Source organism: Trachemys scripta, chromosome 10 (genome assembly GCF_013100865.1).
Source record: "Trachemys scripta elegans isolate TJP31775 chromosome 10, CAS_Tse_1.0, whole genome shotgun sequence".
NCBI lineage: Eukaryota > Metazoa > Chordata > Testudines > Emydidae > Trachemys > Trachemys scripta.
Genome location: NC_048307.1, coordinates 65055103 through 65076268, shown reverse-complemented (window position 1 = coordinate 65076268; position 21166 = coordinate 65055103). Strand labels below are relative to the sequence as shown.

Genomic DNA, 21166 nt, shown 5'->3' with positions numbered 1-21166 from the left:
TGGGAGGTCTGGATGTATGGGGTTTGGGTAAATGGGGAAGCTGCTTCCCATACAGTGATTCCTCCCCCCACAGCTGAGGAGCAATGGGGCAGGAAGCAGGGGAGGTTTTCGGGGGGGGGGGCGAGGGAGAGGGTCTGATACAGCCCCAGCCACTCATTGCAGGGGAAGAGGAAGTTCCGTCCTCTCTTGCCTCCAGCCCAGACAGGACTAGCAGCTCATCCCAGCTCAGGGTAAGAGCCACTAGCTGGGGTGTCCCCAGCTCGGTGGTGAGTCACCTCTCCGTCAGCTGCTCTGAATTCCTGAAATGATGTACCTGCACAGCTAGAGAGTGGCGCGTGACTGCTCTTGCAGCATCCCTTTGCTTCCCTGTCAGAAAGTCATTTTGCTATGGGGAAGCAACTAAATCTGTGGGGGACATGAATTCTGTGCACGTGCAGTGGCGCAGAATTCCCCCAGGAGTAGCTATGGGATAATCTAATGTGGAGTGCTCTCACTGTCTCCAATTAAAACTGTTCCACTGTGCCTAAATCAAGTCAGGGTGCATAAATCAAGGGAGACTGGACCTTGGGTCTCCTATGTGAGCGCTGTGACCACCATACTATAGAATAATTCTCATGCACTCTCTCTGGCCCCAGTGATTCTTTCATTATTTATCCACAGTGGAACAGCTTCACTGAGGGAGTCCCATATCAGAATATTGCATAGCTCCATGGCTGGAGCACTCATGTGAAAGGTGGCAGATCTCAATTCAAATCCCTTCTGCCCACAGTTGAGGGGGGATTTGAATCACGGGGGGTCCTCACCTATTGCCCGGGAGCCACCTAACCACATAGCTATGAGGAGTTCCTCCTCCCCTTGCCTGGCTTTTTGCAGAAATGGCAGAGGCACCTAACAGCAAAGGAGGGTTTGCTGTTGAGAATTCCAAGTGTCTTGAAGCACTTCTCTGCAGTCTGGACTTAGGTGCCTATCTGCGAGAGAGGGGTGGGGTTTAGCATACACCCCTCGCTTTGGCACCTCCTACCACGTGGGTTTTTGTGAATCCCGTTCTCAGGCATCTATCTCTCCCCATGCATTGTATAGCGAGCCTAATTCAGGCTGTGTGACTCTAGTGGTTTTCTAGGCACCTAAAAGTTAGGCATGGTGACGCTGACTGACCACACCTAGGTTTCTTTGTGACTCTAGCCCTCAATACCTGACACTCTATTCCCTTGTCCCTTTTACAGTGATTTACACGTGTGCAAGGGGAGCATAATATGCTACCATTCTGATTTGGTAGTGTTTGTCACCCACGCTGCACTTCCTTCACATTGGTGTGCAAAGTGCAGAGCAATTGAGAGAATCAGTCACTGAGAATGTATTTCCCCCACCCAATGCTATAACTAACTAAATAATGCAGATAATTATGTATAGACTTAACAGCATTCAACTTTTATAAGGCCCATGTATATAATATCATTTTTTATTTTTTTCAATTTTTTCAATCTAAGTTTTCACAGCTGTGGGAAATTCGGGGGGAGGGTCAGACAATAATTATTTAATGGCAGTAGATGCTAAGATTCAAAAAGTTTAAAGCTTTATAACCATTAAAACTCAAAATGTGAACATGTCAAAATACACAAAGTAAATTATTTAAATCAAACTCCACAAGTTCTCAGGAAGCATTTTCTTTACTGTGTCTCTCTGTAAATTTTGATTATCATCCCTGGAAATATTTTTTCATTGATTTGTTGTGTCTAACAAAACTGATCTTTCCAATATTTACTGATTAAAAATCTAATCTTTCCAAATCCAATTATGTAGAACCTTGTTTAGTCTGAGGCACCCAAAAGATTGTATAGTATGTGCTGAGATCACGACGTACAACATGGAAATGCAGTAGTAGCACTATACAGCAATGCTTTTAGGGGGCAAGTGAAATGCAATTTGGGCAAGATGCAAGAAAATATTTCTCAAGGATTTTTAATGACCACACGTAGTCTGGGCATAGGTTTTATTTCACATTAGACACATGGCAACTGCAATACCATACCTCATAGCAACTTTCCAAAGCATTAGTTCAGTTTTGAGTTGCAGGTACAAATCTCTATTGATTTAATCATAAACACTATGTTCTGCAGTTGTTGAAATCACTTATTCTAGTAAATTATTTGTCTTAGGAAAATAATCAGATCTCCTGATTCCTAATATTTCTGAGACCCAGTTAAAATGTGCTTAAGTGCTACTGAAAATTAGGAAGCTTAGGATGAAAAAGTTGGTCTCACTCCCAGGGTTGGTTCTGTGCAAGGATTGTCCAAGTTCCTATGGCAGCTGACCTGAGTGAGCTCATGCTGGACTAGGTGAGACCAGCATAGATAGCGGTAGTATTTGGCAATGGAAGGTATATAGGAGGTCCTATCCATTACAGACTGACCTGAAAAAGATGCATTTTTAACTGTTAATGATGCTTCTGCATCTCAAGTCCACCAGCCAAGAACTGATGGGTTGCATTCTTAGGCAAGACTGATAAGCAGCAGTGACTAATAACGATTCCTGACACCATCCTTGGCTTGACACAGCCTCCTCAGATGATGCATCTAGCATTAAATTGCTAGTGAATGCACTTAAACAGAATGGAATTAATAACGTTAGTCAAGTTAGTTCCTTCTTGTTCAAGTACACTTCAGAGTGGGATACTGCAGCTTGGTGGCTCTGAGATACATTCTTCTTTCTGCAATCAGAACTCTTGCTCTTACAAGCTTTGAATACCAATCCTATTCTCAAGACTAGGAAAAGAATGAAGCAAGGCATCAAAGACCTCAAAATGTAGTAGGTCAAACACAACCAATACAAAGGCAAAATGGCTGGTAAAGAACCTTGTAGAATTCCTCTCCTGAAGCCTCCATCAAGCCAGGAGGAGGCCTAGGGTAAGTGGAAGGGCCATCAATTCTAACTGACCAAAGAGCTCTTTTGGCCTGGTAGGATTTAGAAATACACGAGCTGGATGGATCAGTAGATGCATCAATTCCATGTGCCTCACACCATGATTTTTTGGAGCCCTTGCCCCTTCCACAAAATAAACACATTCTGAGATTTCAATTCCCAATCTACCATGGAGACATTTCTGAGATTGTGGGTATATTAGACACAGGAAGGATTTCCTCCTCCCAGCCCCCCAACCCAAAACGATTAGGGAAAACATCTTAACAAAGGTCACATGAAATCTTGATGTAACCTCTGTCACAAAGAAGAGTAATTGAAACAGGGCCTTTTTTTCACTTGAGCAAAATTAAAAAAACAAAATGGCAGTCAAGAACAAAGGGTAGCTACATGTGTGCTGGTCAAAAATTACAGTGACATAAAAATAACTTTGCTAAAATGAAGAGCCTCCCCTCTCCCCCTCAAAAAAAAAAAAAAAAAAAAATTAAAGAGCAAACAAAGTGAGAATCAGTCTCCTCAATAACACATTTTAAGAGCAGTGTAATGCTAGTGGACCAGACCCCACAGAGAAATTTTCCAGGACAAACATGGACAAACCCACATTTAAAACTTCCTTGAGCGGAGAGGATTGATCCAAAGATGGAAACTTTATGCAAATGTAAAAAGCTGGGAATTTTTAAGTTTGAAATCCCTTCTAACCCAGTCTCGACTCTCACAAACCCTTATCAGAGAAAGATAAGAAAGGCCATACTGAGTCAAACCAAAGATCCATCTAGCCAAGTAATCTGTTTTCCGACAGTGGCCAATGTCAGGTGCTTCAGAGGGAATCAAAAGAACAGATAATCCCTTACATCTACTTCTATGTGAAGGTCTTTGTCATGAAGAAGGAGGAGATCCAACAGGGAAAGCTAGACTCAGTCACCTGTGATTGTAGAGGTAAAGGTTTCTTTATTATTCGGTATATTAAAAGCATTGAAAGAAAATGAGTATCAACTCGCACTGCCAAGATGTGTAGGAGGGAAAGGGCAGCCACTTTGTGAAGGTATTTGGATCTACTATCAGACCTTTGGCAGCCTTGACACAAACAGATTGAGATCAGGACTGCCAGGAAGGAATAAAACCTGAAGATAGACTGTTCCTGGGATGAACAGAAAATTTACTCAACCTGGCCACTAGAACACAGGCTTTGCCAGACCAGGTAAATACTTCTGTCGCACGCAGATATGCTATTGTGAAACACATACATAATTCTTACCTCATTCAACCCTGTTAATGGAGGTCTGCAGGGGACTATACAAATAGAAACGCTGAGGTATTTGTTTCACCAGAATCACCTGATTATGAATTATTGGAAATATGTGCCCAGAAGAAAATTTAGAGCTCAATTACGCTCCCTGGGTCTGATTCTTTTCAGCCAGGCTTCAAACTGGTCTTTGATGAATTTTGCCTACAAATTGCAGCACCAACGTTTTTGCTACTGTAGGTGCAAATATTGGCAGCAAAAGTATTCCTAGCCCCGTTTCACAGAGGGGGAGTTGAAGCAGTGACAGATAAAAGCCAGAATTTTCAGAAAGGCTCAGCAGCTACAACTAGAGGCAGATTTTTCAAAGACCTCAGCAGCCAATAAGCCCCTCTGAGAACAGTGGGAGCTACTAGGTTTTACGGTAAGATTTTCCAAAGAGGTCAGGTGACTTGTCCAAGGTCATACATACATAAAGGCTGTGGAAGAGATGGGAATTCAATCTAGATCTTCTGGACTCCAGTTCAGTGCCTTAACTAGATTTTGCAGGTACTAAAATACAAGGATAGTTGTCTGTTGGTGCAAACTTTCACCTGTAAAAAGGAAGCTGGCCTGGGTGAAAATCCTCACTGGCTATTTCACAGCAAATAAAGGGCTGGCTGTGCAAAAAGCAAGAAGTTGCCCCAAATCTTTAGCTGCCTATTTGTGGCTAATTCCTGTCATTCTTTGATGAGAATGCCACCTTTCAATTCTTGATTGGTGGAATCCAATACCACTTCCCTTAAAAGATGAGCCTGGCTTCAAACAATCACACTTAAAAGGGAAAAGGTCAATGTTCCTTATCCATTCATCTACCCAAACTTTGTCAATTTATGTGTGTCATTCCATTAATCATTGTTGCATGTTTCTGCCATGTAAAAGGAAATGGGGGAAGGGAAAGTGAGCCAGCTGCAGAGAAGCAATAATTAAATAAAATAGATTAAAACCAAACTGACAATTTTTCCCTCTAAAAATCATAGCCAAATTACTTTATCCTACCAATATTTCATAAATTACCAAGCACAGGCTGGGATATGTGGGGTGGGGGGCAAGTAAATGCAAAGAGCACCTCGGGCCAGGTTAGAATGAAACAAACCTAACTACTAATCAGCCTTAAATGTCCTCTAGGAGGGAAAAATGAAACTAAGTAATAAATTAAACTTTGGGGTTAAAAAAGCTATTATAATGAAAAATATTAAATGAGGCTTTGTCGAATTCTGCCATTTTCTTTCTGCACTTAGCACAGAACAAAGCCAGGTGTTATGAGGGTAGCAAAGGGATTTCTTTGGGAGAAAAGGTGTCTCTTTGAAATGGGGCACCATATTACCAGATTACTGCCACTTCAATACTAGGTTCTAGTTTGTCAAAGTCATCAGGGTTTTTTTACTATCCCCTGAGTCTTTGAGACTCACTTCTGTATAAATCTGGAATTTGCCTGCTGGTTCAAAGTTTGAGAAGCACCAAGATTTGAAAATAAAGGTGCCCTGAGAAACTAACAAGTACATATGACTATACCTGGGAGTAAAAATAGGTATGTGCATGCCATTGAGTGCACAGGTGCTTTTCTGCAGTTCTGATGCATGCTAGTACGCTTGAGGGTGCACCTTTTGAAAAGAGCTTTAAACTTGTTCATTCCAATAATAGTGCAAATGTAAAGGTCTGCTCCAGGTCCAATTCTCCTCTGTCACTGCTGGCTCATGCATGCTCACCAAGTTTCCTGGGCTCCACAACTGTGAATGCTGCTCCCCATTCCAAAGGGGAATGGACACTCTTTCACGCAGCATGCTGCAGCCACTTCTGTGGCACTTCAGTATGGTAATCAGGCTCTTGACAATGGTATTGAGGGGACTTGCTGAGCATATTTCTGAATGGCCTTTTGGGGGGTGAGTTTTTGTGTGGAAGACAATGAGTGAAATCCTGGCCCGAGTGAAGTCAATGGTACTTTTGCCAGATTTCAGTGGGGCCAGGATTTCTTACTATATGTTCAACCTATGGGTGATAAATGGCCTCTGGTGAGATGGCAGAAGGGCTTGAGAAGCTGAAGTAGCAGGATGCAGGGGAGACGAGGTGTAGCTCACTCCCAAAGAGTAAGGTGGGTTTTTTGTTTGGGGTTGTTGGGATTTTTTTGTTGCCTTCTATGGCAGGCCATCCTTCTCAGGGACTTTGGAAACTTTTTACTAGATCCAGGTCCTAACAGATAACGCCAAACATGTTAAAGTTAAACCTCATTCTCTGTTGCCCAGCACCTTGTGAAGTAGTTATCTATACCTGGGTGAAGTGGGTGTTCCGTGTTACTAAATTAGAATAGTTTAGTTTTATACCCCCTGTGGCAGGTGTAAATGACTAACACGGTCCAGGCTAATGGGGAATCAGACCCAACATATCGGTAGATGAACTTTGAAAACACTGTAATTCTCTATATTCCAAATTAATAGACAAAAACAGTGTAGTCTAGCGGCCTGAGCACAGGACTTGGGGGTAGGAATTCCTGAGTTCTAATCCTGGGTGTGCCACTGTGTTGTTGTGGCCTTGGTTATTCTCTCAAAGTCTCGATTTCCTGTTTTGTGAAATGGGGGTGATAATGTTTACTTCCTGTACCACAGGAGCAGTGTAAATATTCAGTAGTTTTTATGCAAGGCTCTTTAAATGTATACATCTCTGTAAGTACTAACTATGGTTAATTTTATAATCAAGGGGTCAAATTTTGATCTTAGGCCTAGTCTGACCATAGATTTTTGTACTCGAATGACTATGCCTGCTGGGGGGGTGATTCCCCCCATAAAGTTATACCAGTACAAAGAAATCCCATTCAAGACACCAACTTGTCATACAGGAAGGGGAATCAGCGATACCAATATAAGGCATCTTTTTACTAGTATAAGTTTGCCCACACAAGGGGGGTGGGGAAGGGAAGGGTTGTACTGATTTAACTATACTGGTATAGTTAAGGTATAGTTACTGAAGGTAGACAAAAGTTGGTTTCTTCCATGGGATTTCTCTCATGTGTGTTCCTTTTAATTTGGATTGACTTCAGTGATTCTGCATGCATGTTACTGAGGGCAACATTTGGCACAGAGTGTTTATTCTACATTTAGGTCTCACACGCTGGCTGTGCTATGGTAAATCCATATTTAAAAGCTTGATAACGATAGCCCATTGTGGCTAATTATCAAATAAAGAGTAGAGAAGGAGAATATTCTGGCCTTACAATACGAAGTCACATACTTACACTATTCTTGTGGCCCTTGAGCTTACTCGAAGACCGCGTAGAATTAAACACATCAGTCATAAAATGAACTGAAGAAAATGTGTTTATGGACCATATAAATGCACACTTTTGATATGATGGTTCCTCCATTTTATCCTGCAATATACACACAGTCATACTTTTTTATGGGGACAATTTTTATAAAATTTCTGGAGAAATTTAGTATTTGGAGCCATGATACTAACTGATTCTGAAACAGCAAATAGAAGATCTGTCTCTTTAAGATATTGCCTGACTTGTTTAAAGATGTCTGCATCAACACTTCTTGAGCTATGTCAAAGTAAAAAATTGTTTAATATTAAAGTGATGAAACCATAGTACTGAATATCACAGGTTTGATCTTAATTGGCTTATAGTACCGTTAGTTACACTTCAGTAACATTACAGAGAGAGCACACCTCCCTTTACTCTAGAAGAAAATGACAGAATGCTTGCTAAATGGCGAGGGCAGTGGTTCTCAACCAGGGATACGCGTACCCTTGGGGGAACACAGAAGTCTTTCAGGGGGTACTCAACTCATCTGGATATTTGTCATCTTTTGCAACAGACTACGTAAAAAGCACTAGCAAAGTCAGAACAAACTAAAATTTCCTACAATGACTTGTTTATACTGCTCTATATAGTATACACTGAAATGTAAGTACAATATTTATATTCCAATTGATTTATTTTGTAATTATATGGTAAAAATGAGAAAGCAGTTTTTCAGTAATAATTTTCAGTGCTGTGACACTTTTGTCTCTTTATGTCTGATTTTGTTAGCAAGTAGTTTTTAAGCGAGGTGAAATGTGCGATACACAAGACAAATCAGATTCCTGAAAGGGGTACAGTAGTCTGGAAAGGTTGAGAGACCCACTGGGCTAGGGTGACTTATAGTGATGCAAAAGTTCAGTGGTTGATTAGACACACTTTGAGGACTCAACTCTCTTGTGATCAAAAACTTACTCAAACAAAGCAGTTTCAGCACGAAATGAAATAAGATGTAGACCAAAACATACGTGATCCCTTCAATTATCGTTCTTTACGCTGGTTTTTGACTTGTTATTCCATTTTCTGTTCTTTGCCAGGGCATTACACATGCTCTACAGTTGAAAGCGAGCTTTGTTTTGAAGCTGTATCTGCTGCCAGAGCTGTTATATAGCTCCTGTGGGACTTACTCCCTTTGACAGTTTGCCAGAGCCTGAGCTTGGTGACAAAGTGCAAGGTACATTTGCTTATGCAGTATTCTGATTAACCATCTTAACAGACCTACATTTTACTAATATAAACTGCTTGCCTTAGACTGGGACTGCTCTATGATATGATGAATTTACTGGTTACAGCACCCAAGCAGTATGGTATGAAAATGAAAAGTGGATTTTGGTGTGTAGCTGCTTTGTTTTTAGAAAACTGCCATATTGCCAGCCCTGGAGATGTAGGTCTTCCATTTACTCCCAGAACAGGTGCAGCACAGACAGCAATAATGCAAGTTTCTACTCAGTGCTCTGCCCAGACCTGCAGGGACCAATCTTACCAGCAAGATAATAGTTTAGGGTCCATCGATATTCAGGTATTTTTCTTTTTTCTGTTTTTTTCTCAGCTCATGAACCTGTGTTTTATGAGACCCATTAAGAGTTAACTTCCATGTTCCTGTGATTTTTAAATGGATGTCAAAGTTGCCCAGTGTTTTCCATGGGTGCCTGCCTTTTGGTGTGCAGTTTCTTTGAGACTGAAATCTAAAGAGTTTCCACGCTCTCTAATGATGATGCAAATATTTATATGATTAGATATAGGCTTTAATATAGACTTAGAAACAAACAAAAAGACTGAAGCCAAAGTGAACTGATACCTTTCATGGCTGGAGACTTAACTTTCAAATGTGGATCGGAGTCACAAGTGAAATAAATAACTGTTTTTATACAAGACCTACAGTGCTTGATTTTATATTGCAACATCACCATTCATTTCAGCATGGTTAGTAGTCCTTGATAAGGAGAGCTAAGGGACAGGTATAAACCAGTGCGTGCAAGTGAGGATATCATGTAGATCTAAGGTGCAATTTATCCAGCTACAGAATTATCAGTTTCTCTCTTTCATGAGCACTACCATCTTTCAACACTGGAGAAAATGGCCCCTCACATGAACAGCCCTCCCTAGGACTCCTACCCAAAGCATCAGCACTGTCCACTAGCACCTCGGGCCAGCACATGAGGGACGAGAGAGTGAAGGTTGGGTATGCCTGCAGGAGAAGAAGGCTGAGATGTTCTGAAATGGAAAGGAGGGTATTTGAAGAGGCCCTTAGTGCCCTCGAGAGTAGGATGCTGAGGAGTGAGAGAATTGCACGGTGGAGGGGCATATCTGTTGTCTAACAGCCAGTGGCCCAGACAATGTAGCGCTGAAACTTGCTTCATGAAGAATATCCTCCTCCACATCACCTCTCCATCCCAAACCTCTTGCATTATATCGCTGACCCTGGTTGCGGGGGTGGTGCTGATGGAAGATACTGCAGCTGCTGGATGTCAGTGCAAGGTCGTGGTGTGGCTGCTGGCTAGAAGGGTGCTGGTCGGGAATGCTGCTTTGGGAGGAGGGGTTTACAGGAGTGCCAGCACTTCAAAGAGGAAGTAAATGGCTGGTAGAAAAGGTGAAGGGAAAGAGAAGAGTCACATATGGCAACAAACAGGTCACAGCCTCCTAAGCACCTTGGGAGCAGGGTTACTAGTATACACATTGAAGGCTGAATTTTTAGCCAGCCTCAAATTTTGCCCACACACTTGATTTAGCCTGTAAAAATGGGTGAACAACTATTTTGAATATATGTTGGCCTCTTCTATGGACTAATCTAGTAGTTGGTCACTAAACTGATCCATTGGGACATGCAAAACTTCTGTCAGACCAGTCAACTGCATGTGCAAATGCAGGTGTGAAAAAAGTATACAAAGCTGGAGCTCAAACTTAACTTTTAAGATTATCTTGTTGAGTGTTAAAGATTAACTACAACAGGGAAAGAATGTTGTCCAGAATGTTTCTCTTGTGCCAGAGAAGAGAATGCACTGTGAATTATATTCTTCTCTCTCATGGGTTATTTAAACTTTTGTGTAATTGTTTACCCTGTTGCTTTTATTTACTCTGACATCAAAAAGCATTAATTTACCATGTGACATTTCATATTTAGCATTTGCGACACAGTGCATCGAAATCTGGTAAAGGCAAACCAATTTTATAACATGCACTGTGCAATTGTTTTGCAGCGTTGCCCTCAAGTGTAAAGTCTGTTACATTTTTTAAATTGTCTAATCAAATGCAGACTCTGTTCCAGTCACGCTAGATTTTCACATAATGGCAGATATTTCTTTTTAGCCTAGCATTGAACACTTGGATCACATTACATTTGCTACTTTTGTTGTTTGTGAGTGTATATTTGCAAATATATCATATACATGCACATGCACACACTCTGCGAGAGAGGGGAATTCATTATTGTGCTGTGACCCACTGGGAGATATTCCTGGTGCAAAAGGCCATCTGTGGGAGCTGCAAAGCTGGCTCTACTCCCCACCCTAATAGGAGGCACCTGCAGTGGGAGCAGGTGGGGTTTCAGAGACTGAAGGAGGAATGGTAGGTGTTCTTGCACCACTGTAATGTCTCTTTGCAACAGGGGCACCATTTAGGGCAGCTGTAGCCTGTACATGGGGCCAGCATGCACCAGCTGTCTTAGACTCTTATATCTATCACCCACATCATTGTAGTATCTGAGCATCTCCAAATCTTAAATGTATGTATCCTCACAACATATTGTGAAGTAGGAAGAAACTTATACCCATTGGGAAACTTAGGTGCAGAGAGGATAATTGATTTGCGCAAGGTCACACTGGAAGCCTGTAGCAGAGAAGGAAATTGGATCTAGGTCTTCTAAGTTCCCAGCTAGCACCCTGACCACTATACCATCCTTCCTCTCATACAAGCTCCCAGCGGACCGTGAATAGGGGGGCACAAACCACTCCCCTCAGCTGTTGTGTTACAAATAGCACCAGCACAGAGATGAATTTGGCCCTGTGTGAATGAACAAGTATATCTGATCCAAACAAAATACACATGTGCATGTGTGTATATATCTATCTCTACAAGTGCATGAAACAACTATATGTATGCTGCAAAAAATGAAATAAATATATGGCCATCATTTTTTCATGCCAGGCCACTGCTCTATCAAGTCCAGTATACTGTCTTTGGCAGGGAGCAAAGTGTGGTGCTTCAGGGGAAGGAAAACACCATCGACTGCACACCTTGAAAAAACTTGTATAGTTGTATAAAGAGCAAAATTTTCTATCCTACCCTCTGCAGGGAATCAGATTAATCCCCGAAGCATGTGATTTGATTATCCTTGTCCTAGGTTATCATTAAATCAAAAAATGTATTGCTAAAAATATCTGCACAGCATTTACATCATGAAAGTATATGATTTAGTCAGCAAAAACAAATGACTAGCCTTTCAAGTGTCTTAATCTTTGATACACATGTGCTGGATTTAAGGAGCTGTCATGGAGAAGCAGATCTTTGCAAACTGAACTAAACCATTCAGCTCTGTAAGATGATTTTTTTTCTTATTACTCCTTTCATGAGGCGCCTGGGGACATTGTTCTCTCACTGTTGACAACTTTCACACTCTTATCCCTACCCCCTCACCTCAGCGCCCTTTCTCCAGGTGGTAATACACAGAATAGCTATATTTGCAAAAAAAGCTGGCTCTTAGCCAACTGCCGGGACTGGAGAGTGATTCTGTACTGGTTTGCTGATTATCTGATCCTAGACACTGACTGCATTACTTCTGTAAAGTATGAAGCCTGCTTTAGCCAGGGTGGTAGTAAGATCTGACGCCCATCCATTTAATTGTGTGCTATTCAACTGTGGACACATGCACTGCAGATGTGTCCCTTTAAATTTTTTAAAAAATACAGCCTACAATAATGGGCAGAGTAATGGCTACTTTACTAACACTTTAATGTTTTCAAAACACCAGCTAAGGTTTTATACCAGCCTGAAGTTTACCTCTTATATGTATGCTTAGGATCTTATTCTGGCATTTGAAATTTAAATACATATATACTTCTTTTCTCCTCTGCAGCCTCCCAGAACAACCCAAAGCACACACAGGCACACTGGTGCCTGGGTAGTGTTTGATTGAAGGAGGATTTCAAATATGAGTACAAGAATTTTCTTCTGACTCTATGTGAGTGTCACAGTACATAGTGGAGTAGCAGCAACACCATCTGTCCATGTGGTGATATTCCTAGGGCCTGAATAACACTGCCAATAAACATCCTTGGGAAAAGGGACCAGAGCACACTATGGATCTTCGCATGCCAATATGGGGGAGGTGAATCTCAATAAGGCTCTAATGCAGAGATGCTTTTAGAAAAGTGAGATAAGTACCATTTGTTTTATGACACTGTAAACTCTGAGGGGAATCCTACCAATGGGAGGGCCTGGGACATGATCTTGCACATTACTACTACTCAAGATACTACAAGAGGGATGTTGTGTCAGTTATTTCATCTGAAGAAAAGAAATGAACTGTATGGCCTGTGTTTAAGAAAAACCTGTACAGAAATGGCAGAAAATAATATTATTCAGTAATTACCCATTATTCAAGAACATATGTTTGTAAATATGACCTCTGTAATGTTACCAGGGTCAGACAGACCAAGGACAATCTGCTGTGTAAGTGTATAAATCAAAGCTGTCTAGGGACTGATTTAATTTACAATGTTCTTCAACATTCTGGACAGAAAAATGTCACTCGCTTACTTAAATCCTGTGTTCCTCCCCTTTTTCCACTTTCTCCCTCCCTCCCCCCATTTTTTGATAACACTTCTTGACCTCCCTACTTCTTGAAAGCCATGGATTTCCACCAAGAGACAATGTGTTAGACCAACTTGTCTGAATTATGCTAACACCCGAACATGTAAGATTACAATAGAGCCCTGACTGTATTCACTTGCTGGTTACCTGTCTTTCTTAGCACAATTCAGGAGTAAAGCAATAAATACTGGAATTTATGTCGTTCTTTTATATTAAGTACCTAAATCTGCAAAACAAACTGAGAAAAGCATCTGTTGAAACTATTAGATTCTGGGCACTGATTCTGCTAAATCACATGTTTCCCGTTGTGGAAGGAAAAGAGCTTTTGCAATAACATGTAGAATACATGGAATAATTCTTCTCTTTCTTTCTGTGCTCTTTGGCAGTTTGACTGGCTGAGTCAAAGCAAGTTCTGTTCCTTTATCTTTTTTCAAAATATGCCATAATCTCCAAATTGAAACCGAGTAGGATTTGAATAAAATGTTCTCATTCAAGTTAACTGAATTAATAATCACACTCTAAGCAACAGATTGCGATCCTGAAGCCAGTTTTTTAAAATTGTCCATTGGTGCCTTCTCTTTCAAGCGACCATTTTGTGACTTTTCTGCAGGTGTGGCCACTGAGCTGCCTCAAGGCAAAGCCAAACCTGCCAAACAAAAGAAACTTCATGTTCTGGATGTTAACTTTAGTTACCATAGCCAGACAATGCTGCCAGTGGTATGGAAGACAAAATTGCTGTAGCCAGCTGTGCTGTTCACAGTCGGATGGTTTCTGTGTAGCTCCAAATGGTTATGAAGGCAGTAGTCTGTTGTGGCCAAGGACAGAATGATGGATGATCTACACACAGTGCCCAAGTAGAAAGAATGGCAGAAGTTCACTTCAGGGTTGTTAAAATGCTAATCTAGGTTAGTTAACAAAAGCCTAATGGAACAGAAAAGTTAGGGAAATAAACACACCTCATATGTTACATATGTACACTCCAGATTTGATCTCTCTAGTTAGACAAACATTTGCCTTTGGAAGTTAGACAATTTAACAGTTTTCTTGTTTGAATAAACTGAATCAACTTTTGTTATTAGCTGTACTATAATTACTGTCAAGGCATGACAAGGGAAAGTGGACTAAGGCAGACAACACACTCAGCTATTGAAAACAGCATCATAAGGCTAGCAATATGATTTTCACTGAACATTTCTTTCATGTGACATGAGAACTTGAACTTGAAGCTGGCAGCTATTCACAAAACAAGTAACAACTTAATAAAATGGCTTAGACTGATTTTAACTGTAACTGCAGCAAGCTTATCTGATGCATAAAGAGAGATAATCTGTTCTAACAGCAGTTTTGATTAGATCAACGTTTGAACCGTTTTAATTACATATAGGACTGCTTGTATTACCCAATGCAAATATTATGCCTTCCATCTTTTCCTTAACTGTTCCTGGAACAAATTTTTAATTTATCCAATTGCAGGATATATGTTTACATTTCTTACTGGAATTACAGTATGTGATCACCCTCTTATTTTCTTATTTAGTTGCTAAGCAAGAAATAGGGCATTTCCCCCCCCCCCAATCCCCTGTATTTATTAGTCAAAGCAAAAAAACGAAAATGTTTGTTGGACAATATTAGCGACCAGTGTGCAATAAACAAATAATGCAAGTATTTCCTTGGTCTTACGAGGCAAAGACAAACATTGAAGCAAAGCTACCTTTTATCATTTTACTCACTATAACATGCATGGTAAGAACTGGCCATATCCACACATGCTCTTCATGTGATTTCTTACTGGAGATTTTTTGTTTGTTTTTCAGAAAGAAGAGTAACCAAGCCATTTTCAATATGTATATAAAAAGGGGGCCTTAGCCTACTTCTATTGAAGCCAATGGCAAAACTCCTATTACCTTCAATGTGAGCAAGACCCATTCCTGTGTTAAGTGCAGTAATTTAAAACATGTATGTAATCAGACCAGCAGTTGTGACAATTAGTCATATCTACATGGAGCCTTGTAGTTTAAGATTTTTAAGTGATTTTTTACTACTATTTCTTTACCAGCCTGTATCTCATTTGATGGTACATATCTGAACTCGAACCTATTTAGACACAGTGAATTGGACACATAATTAAGCATTCTCTCTAAATGTGTGAACTTCATAAGACTAGATCAAAGTTCTAGCAGTTCCAAGAGCTAAAGTGTTTGCTGCCACACTCATAACAAATCACCCATACAAAAGAGGCAGAAATGTTAGATGGTCCAGCTAAAAGGGCATCAATGATTGAAACAAATGCAGCCACACAGCTGGCTTGTGGAGCTGTGACAAGGCTGGTCACTGTATTCCTAGCACACCCTCCTGCATCACACAAAGCATGTTTAGATGATGATGATATCTTTGTTGCATCCCTAGCAGAAATGAACAGAGATAGTGACAGACTGCAGGATATGAAGGAGAATGGGAGTTCAATGTAACTAAAGATGCAGATGAAAGTGAGCAGCCTGTTAAACAACCCAATTTAAAGCCTCTGGGTTACCGTTTTGGCTATCCTTTGAAAACAAATTCAATCTACTTAATTTAAAAATGATAGTAAATTCCTAATGCAAACTCTTTCTTCCCATTTTTAAAACAGCTGAGTATATTAGTTCCTATAAAAAATGTTAAAGTTTATGATTATATAGAGAAAAAAATCACAGGGCTCATCTGGCAATTTCTATTTGTCCAAGCCAGAGTAAATGTTTATACAATATCTGCCAACATAACAGAATATGCCTGTCACTCACTACATTAAACATGATTGTATACAGCTTAATTTACTGAATTAGATACATACACATTTGAGGTGGATAGATTTTTATGGCATGAATAAAGCCGAATAAAAGCCTTTTGCCACTACAAAGCTAGTAGAGCCTCATAGTGAGCTTCCAGACTTCTCAAGAATATGAAGAAGGAATCTTGGAAAAATCCTCAATAAAAGGATTTTCATGGGAGTGATACACAAGTATTAAAAAGTCTCTGAAGAATTAGGAAGAAATTCCACCAAGACAACAACACTTAGAAGAAGGCAGAATTAATGCCATTACTAAAAGACTTTTATGCTTCTTTGGAACACTAATAACTTAATGCAGAGCTAAAGTTATTCTAGTACAGACATGTTTCCCCCCTGAAAATAACTAAGCAAAATGTCATGGATTTTAGGTAAGTCAAAGACGATTAATTTTTCAGTGACAGTTCTTTGCTGCAAATTCTCTATATTGTTCGCTGGGCTTGTGTGGGGCGTACATATAAACTAGAATACAGATTGCATAGTAAGTACTACATCTGTAGACATTACGAACAATCACATTACTGCTGACACATGCCTGAGTAAGTACATTCGTCTGCATATATGTGGGTGTGTATATAGCTATTTTATACACTTGGAGGTTTCTCATAGACCTAAACTAGCAGAATTTGACCAACACTATTAAACAATTTGGAGACCAGAGAACCTCTATGTCTTCTACCTTACTGGAGTGCTATATTCATACACACTTGGAACTACAGTGTTTTGAATTAATGAAATTCAGAAGCTTAAAGCATTTAATTGCATTTTCCAGCCATACGATATGTTTATATAGAAGAGACATAAAATACAAAACACGACAGGGCATTTGAAAAAGATCCCTTTTAAAACCCAGGAATAATCTCCACCTAGAAATAGCTGTGCACCCTTTCATTTCTATCCAGGTTTTATAAATAATAAAGGCAGCTGCAACCCATTTCTAATTACTCTGTATAAGCTGCTGTACCAGTTGCTGCAGAGCCGAAACAAAGTTTCGCCACTTTACACTTAAACAAAACATTGCTGTCATCAGGCGAGCGGGGTGAAAGGGTTAAGATATCCCTGCCATTGCAAAGGGATAATGCAGAATTGACTCTCTTATTTGTTTCCATCCATAATTGATGGTAGCTTGAAATATAGCTCCCTCTGGCTCCCAACGCGTGACTAGTACCGACTACTGGAGGAACCACGAAGGTTCGGCCAAGATTATCCAATAAATCATTTCTAACGGGGGACAGAGGGGCTGATCCGGCTCCGACGGGAGCAGCAGACTGGAGCTGCCACGCAGAGGAATTTCCCAGGCAGGCAGCACGTTCAGGGCTCACTGGCGCTGCATGCCCCATTCAGTCAGGAAGCTCGCAGCCTGCTCTCCCATGGGGGCTGGAACTAGGGGTGCTGGGTGCTCCTGCACCCCCTGGCTTGACGTGGGTTCCATTATCTCCGGGGTTTACAGGTTGGTTCAATGGCTCTCAGCACACACACACATTGTTCTGCACCCCGTGCTCTCCTGAATTCAAGAGCGGCTGGTTAATTCGCAGGAAACCTCAAAGGCACTTAAAGTGCCCAGGGAGGGGAGCAGGAGCGGCGGCGCCAGGGGCAGCGCAGGCTGCCTGGCATTGGCAGGACACGCGAGGTAGTGCTGGGGAGCGGTGGGGGAACCATGCAGTGGGGCACCGCGGCAGGAGTAACAGGTAGTTCCTATTTCTGCCCCCGTCCCAGCGCGCTGCTCCCCCCGTGGCTGTGCAGCGGGCGAGGCTGGGATTACGGGCAGCTGGAGCCGGGGAGCTCCAGGGTCCCCACGGCAGGATGGCTGCTAAGGGCGCTCCCTGGCCGGTGCCTCCTGCCAGGCTTCCCCATCCCACTACGGGCAACGCGGGCTGCCACAGCCGCAGGAGGCGTTCAAAACAAACCCTCCCCAGCACACCCCGCAGCTGTCCGGAGGGCCCAGCCCTGACCAGTTCCAATGGCCTCTAGACGGCACCTCCCCGCCGGCCTCGGACCCACCTACCTTTGCCCAAAATAAACACCAGTAGGCTCCTGAGACCAACTTGCGCGTCGCAGCCCGGGGACGCAGCCTCTAACGCAAATGCAATCACCGTGCAAACGGGGAAGGGATTGGCACCGTCCCTGCAAACGCTGGGAAGTTTGTACCCTCTCTCCTGTCTCCTCCTCGCCCCCTTCCTCCTCCCCAGTCACGCACAGTCGGCAACAAGCAAGTAAAAATAACCTTTGCTCAGACTATTTTTGTCCCTTACACGCCAGCCTGGCAATGCGCACTGCAAAACTAGCCTGGGCACTGTGCAGCCAGCGAAGGCACTAGATCCGGCTGCCGCCGCGACTCAGCCTCAGGTCTGCCAGCGCTAAGGGTTGCAAATGAAGCTCTTACCTCATAAGGGAAGGAGGAAAGCAAGCCTGGGAGAGCGCTACAGCAAAACCCAAATCCGGAGGCTAGCTTCGGGCTGCTCCAGCGTAATCCTGAAACTCGCCAGCTCTAGGAGCGCCGGGACAAACCGGGAGCAAAACAAACGCGAGCACAGCAAATGGTGTAATTCGATCCATCTCCAGTCAATCCATCAAGAGAGGCTCCTGCCCTCCCAACAATCAGGCGGCTGGAGCCTAGGGTCCCACCCCCCGAGGCTCCGAGAGGCAGGCAGGCTTGGGCTCATCGCCCTCACTGGCTGCTGTTGCTGAGGCCCCCAGCGCTGGGTGACCCTTCAGTGGCCTCTCCTCCTCTTCAGCCTCCCACCTCCCAGGAGCTGCTACACCAGCTCCAAGCACCTCAGCCACACTGGCTAGCTGTGTGCAGCGGTCATGAAGGAGCCTGCTCTCTCCCGCTTTCGTCTCTCCCCCCCCCCCCGCCTTTATTATGCAGGGCTTATTTCAGACATCCTGAGGACAAACAACTGCTGCCAAAAGGATCTGCATGCACAGTCTTTCAGCAAAGTTCAGCCTTAGTTTTTCTTGGTCAGGCAATTTCTTGCCTCCCCATCACACCACCACTTTAGAACCTCTAAGGGAAACAGCTGGGAAGAGGCAATCAAACAGCATTTTATCTGTGTGTGTGTGTACACACAGGCACTCTTATGTCTACTTTGAAGGAAAGCCATTCAGTCCAGTATAATTTTGCAGACTAATGAAAGTCAGTTTTACAGTGAAAGAGGAGGAGAAAGGGAGAAAAAAAGAGATGTCCTTGAAGTGACATCATTTTAAGTAGCCCATCATCAGCAGAAAAAAAGTCATATATTCAGAAACAAAGGTTTTAATCTTAGAAATTAATTCCAGGAGTCAGCTATTATTTATTAATTTTCAGATGGACTATGAATCACTTAAAGCCTAAAATGGCATGAAAGACTTTGGGGGCTCCTTGGGAAAAAAAGAAAGAAAAGAAAAGAAAAAAATGATTGCACACCAAACTTTATCATCTGTGCTCTCTTTTATGGTGGGAAAACAGAATTTCATCTTTAAAATAATTCACAGCTTGTCACTGGGAAAGCATTAGAGTTAGTCAAGCTTTAGAACCTGCTCCTGTATTTTTCACTTCATGAATCTGATGAAGTGGGTTCTAGCCCACGAAAGCTTATGCCCAAATAAATTTGTTAGTCTCTTAAGGTGCCACAAGGACTCCTCTTTGTTTTTGCTGAAACAGACTTACATGGCTGTGACGGGTTGGATCACAGAAACCCCCTTGGGAGCTGCCAACTGATGTGCCAAGACTACCCCTGCTCCTATTTTCCCGGCCAGCTCAGGACTCCAGCACCCTGTCTTGCTGAGCCAGACACTCCCGTCTGCTCCAACACAGACCCAGGGTCGGAATTACTTGCCCCAAAGCTGCAGGTTTACCTGAAAACAGCTCACAGAAGTGTGTTTGTCTTTAGCACTCAGATGCCCAATTCCCAATGGGGTCTAAACCCCGATGAAGCCATTTTACCCTGTATAAACCTTATGCAGAGTAAACTCATAAATTGTTCGCCCTCTATAACACTGATAGATATGCACAGTTGTTTGCTCCCCCAGGTATTAATACATTCTCTGCGTTCATTACTAAGTAAAAAGTGATTTTATTAAATACAGAAGGTAGGATTTAAGTGGTTCCAAGTTGTAACAGACAGAACAAAGAAGAAGTGGGCTGTAGTCCACGAAAGCTTATGCTCTAATAAATTTATTAGTCTCTAAGGTGCCACAAGTACTCCTGTTCTTTTTGCGGATACAGACTAACACGGCTGCTACTCTAAAAGAACAAAGTAAGTCACCAAGCAAAATGAAATGCACAAATCTATGTCTAATCAAACATTGAATACAGATAAGATCCTCACCAGTTCCAGAATGCTCCCTTTTACAGGCTAATCTCCTTTTAGCCTGGGTCCAGCAATCACTCACTCCCCCTGTAGTTACTGTCCTTTTTTTTCCAGTTTCCTTCCAGTATTCTGGGGGGTGCAGAGGCTCCTTCTTTAGCCAGCTGAAGACCAAATGGAGGGCTCTCCCACAGATTTAAATAGACTTTCTCTTGTGGGTGGAGACCCCCCCCCTCCTCACTCCTATGCAAAGTCCAGCTCCAAGATGGAGTTCTGGAGTCACCTGGGCAAGTCACATGTCCCTGCATGACTCAGTCTTTACAGGCTGAAGCCATTGTCCACAGGGTATCTTGTATGTCTCCAGGAAGACTTCTTATGTGGATTGGAGCATTCCAAGATGCGCTGTTCCCCAAGTGCTTCCTGATCAGGTACTTAGCCTTGCGAATTCCTTCCTAAAGAAGCTGACCAAATGTCTCACAAAGCTAGGGTTACCATACGTCCGGATTTTCCCGGACATGTCCGGCTTTTGGGGGCTCAAATCCCCGTCCGGGGGGAAATCCCCAAAAGCCGGGCATGTCCGGGAAAATCAGGAGGGAGGGCTGGGCCGGGGTCGCGGTGCCGGGCGCGCGGTGCCGGGCCGAGGTCCAGGGGCGCAGTGCCGGGCTGGGGCCGCGGGGTCGGGCCGCCGAGGGGGTGTGCTGGGCCGCGGGGCCGGGAGCCGGGGGGTCGGGCCGGGAGCCGGGCCGCCGGGGGGG

General features: G+C 42.7%; 1 protein-coding gene and 1 long non-coding RNA gene across 17 annotated transcripts in view; one reads left to right on the top strand and one right to left on the bottom strand.

Annotated features, from left to right (window-relative positions):
* The window catches only part of LOC117883925, a 241371-nt gene extending 227747 nt beyond the window's left edge, over nucleotides 1–13624 (top strand). For both annotated transcript variants that reach the window (XR_004647441.1, XR_004647439.1), the window contains one exon: nucleotides 12565–13624. This is a non-coding gene — a long non-coding RNA (uncharacterized LOC117883925). The remainder of the gene's footprint in view (nucleotides 1–12564) is intronic.
* Nucleotides 1–21166, bottom strand: part of SEMA6D (semaphorin 6D) — a 303107-nt gene that overhangs the window by 17448 nt on the left and 264493 nt on the right. For 8 of the 15 annotated variants that reach the window (XM_034783796.1, XM_034783807.1, XM_034783803.1 and 5 more), the window contains exon 1: nucleotides 18506–18880. The exons of 2 other annotated variants lie outside the window; for them this stretch is intronic. The gene's annotated coding sequence lies outside the window, so the exon portion shown is untranslated. Of the gene's footprint in view, nucleotides 1–18127; nucleotides 18253–18505; nucleotides 18881–21166 lie in introns of those variants that run through there. 5 more of the 15 variants (XM_034783809.1, XM_034783805.1, XM_034783811.1 and 2 more) reach the window with 3 other exon arrangements.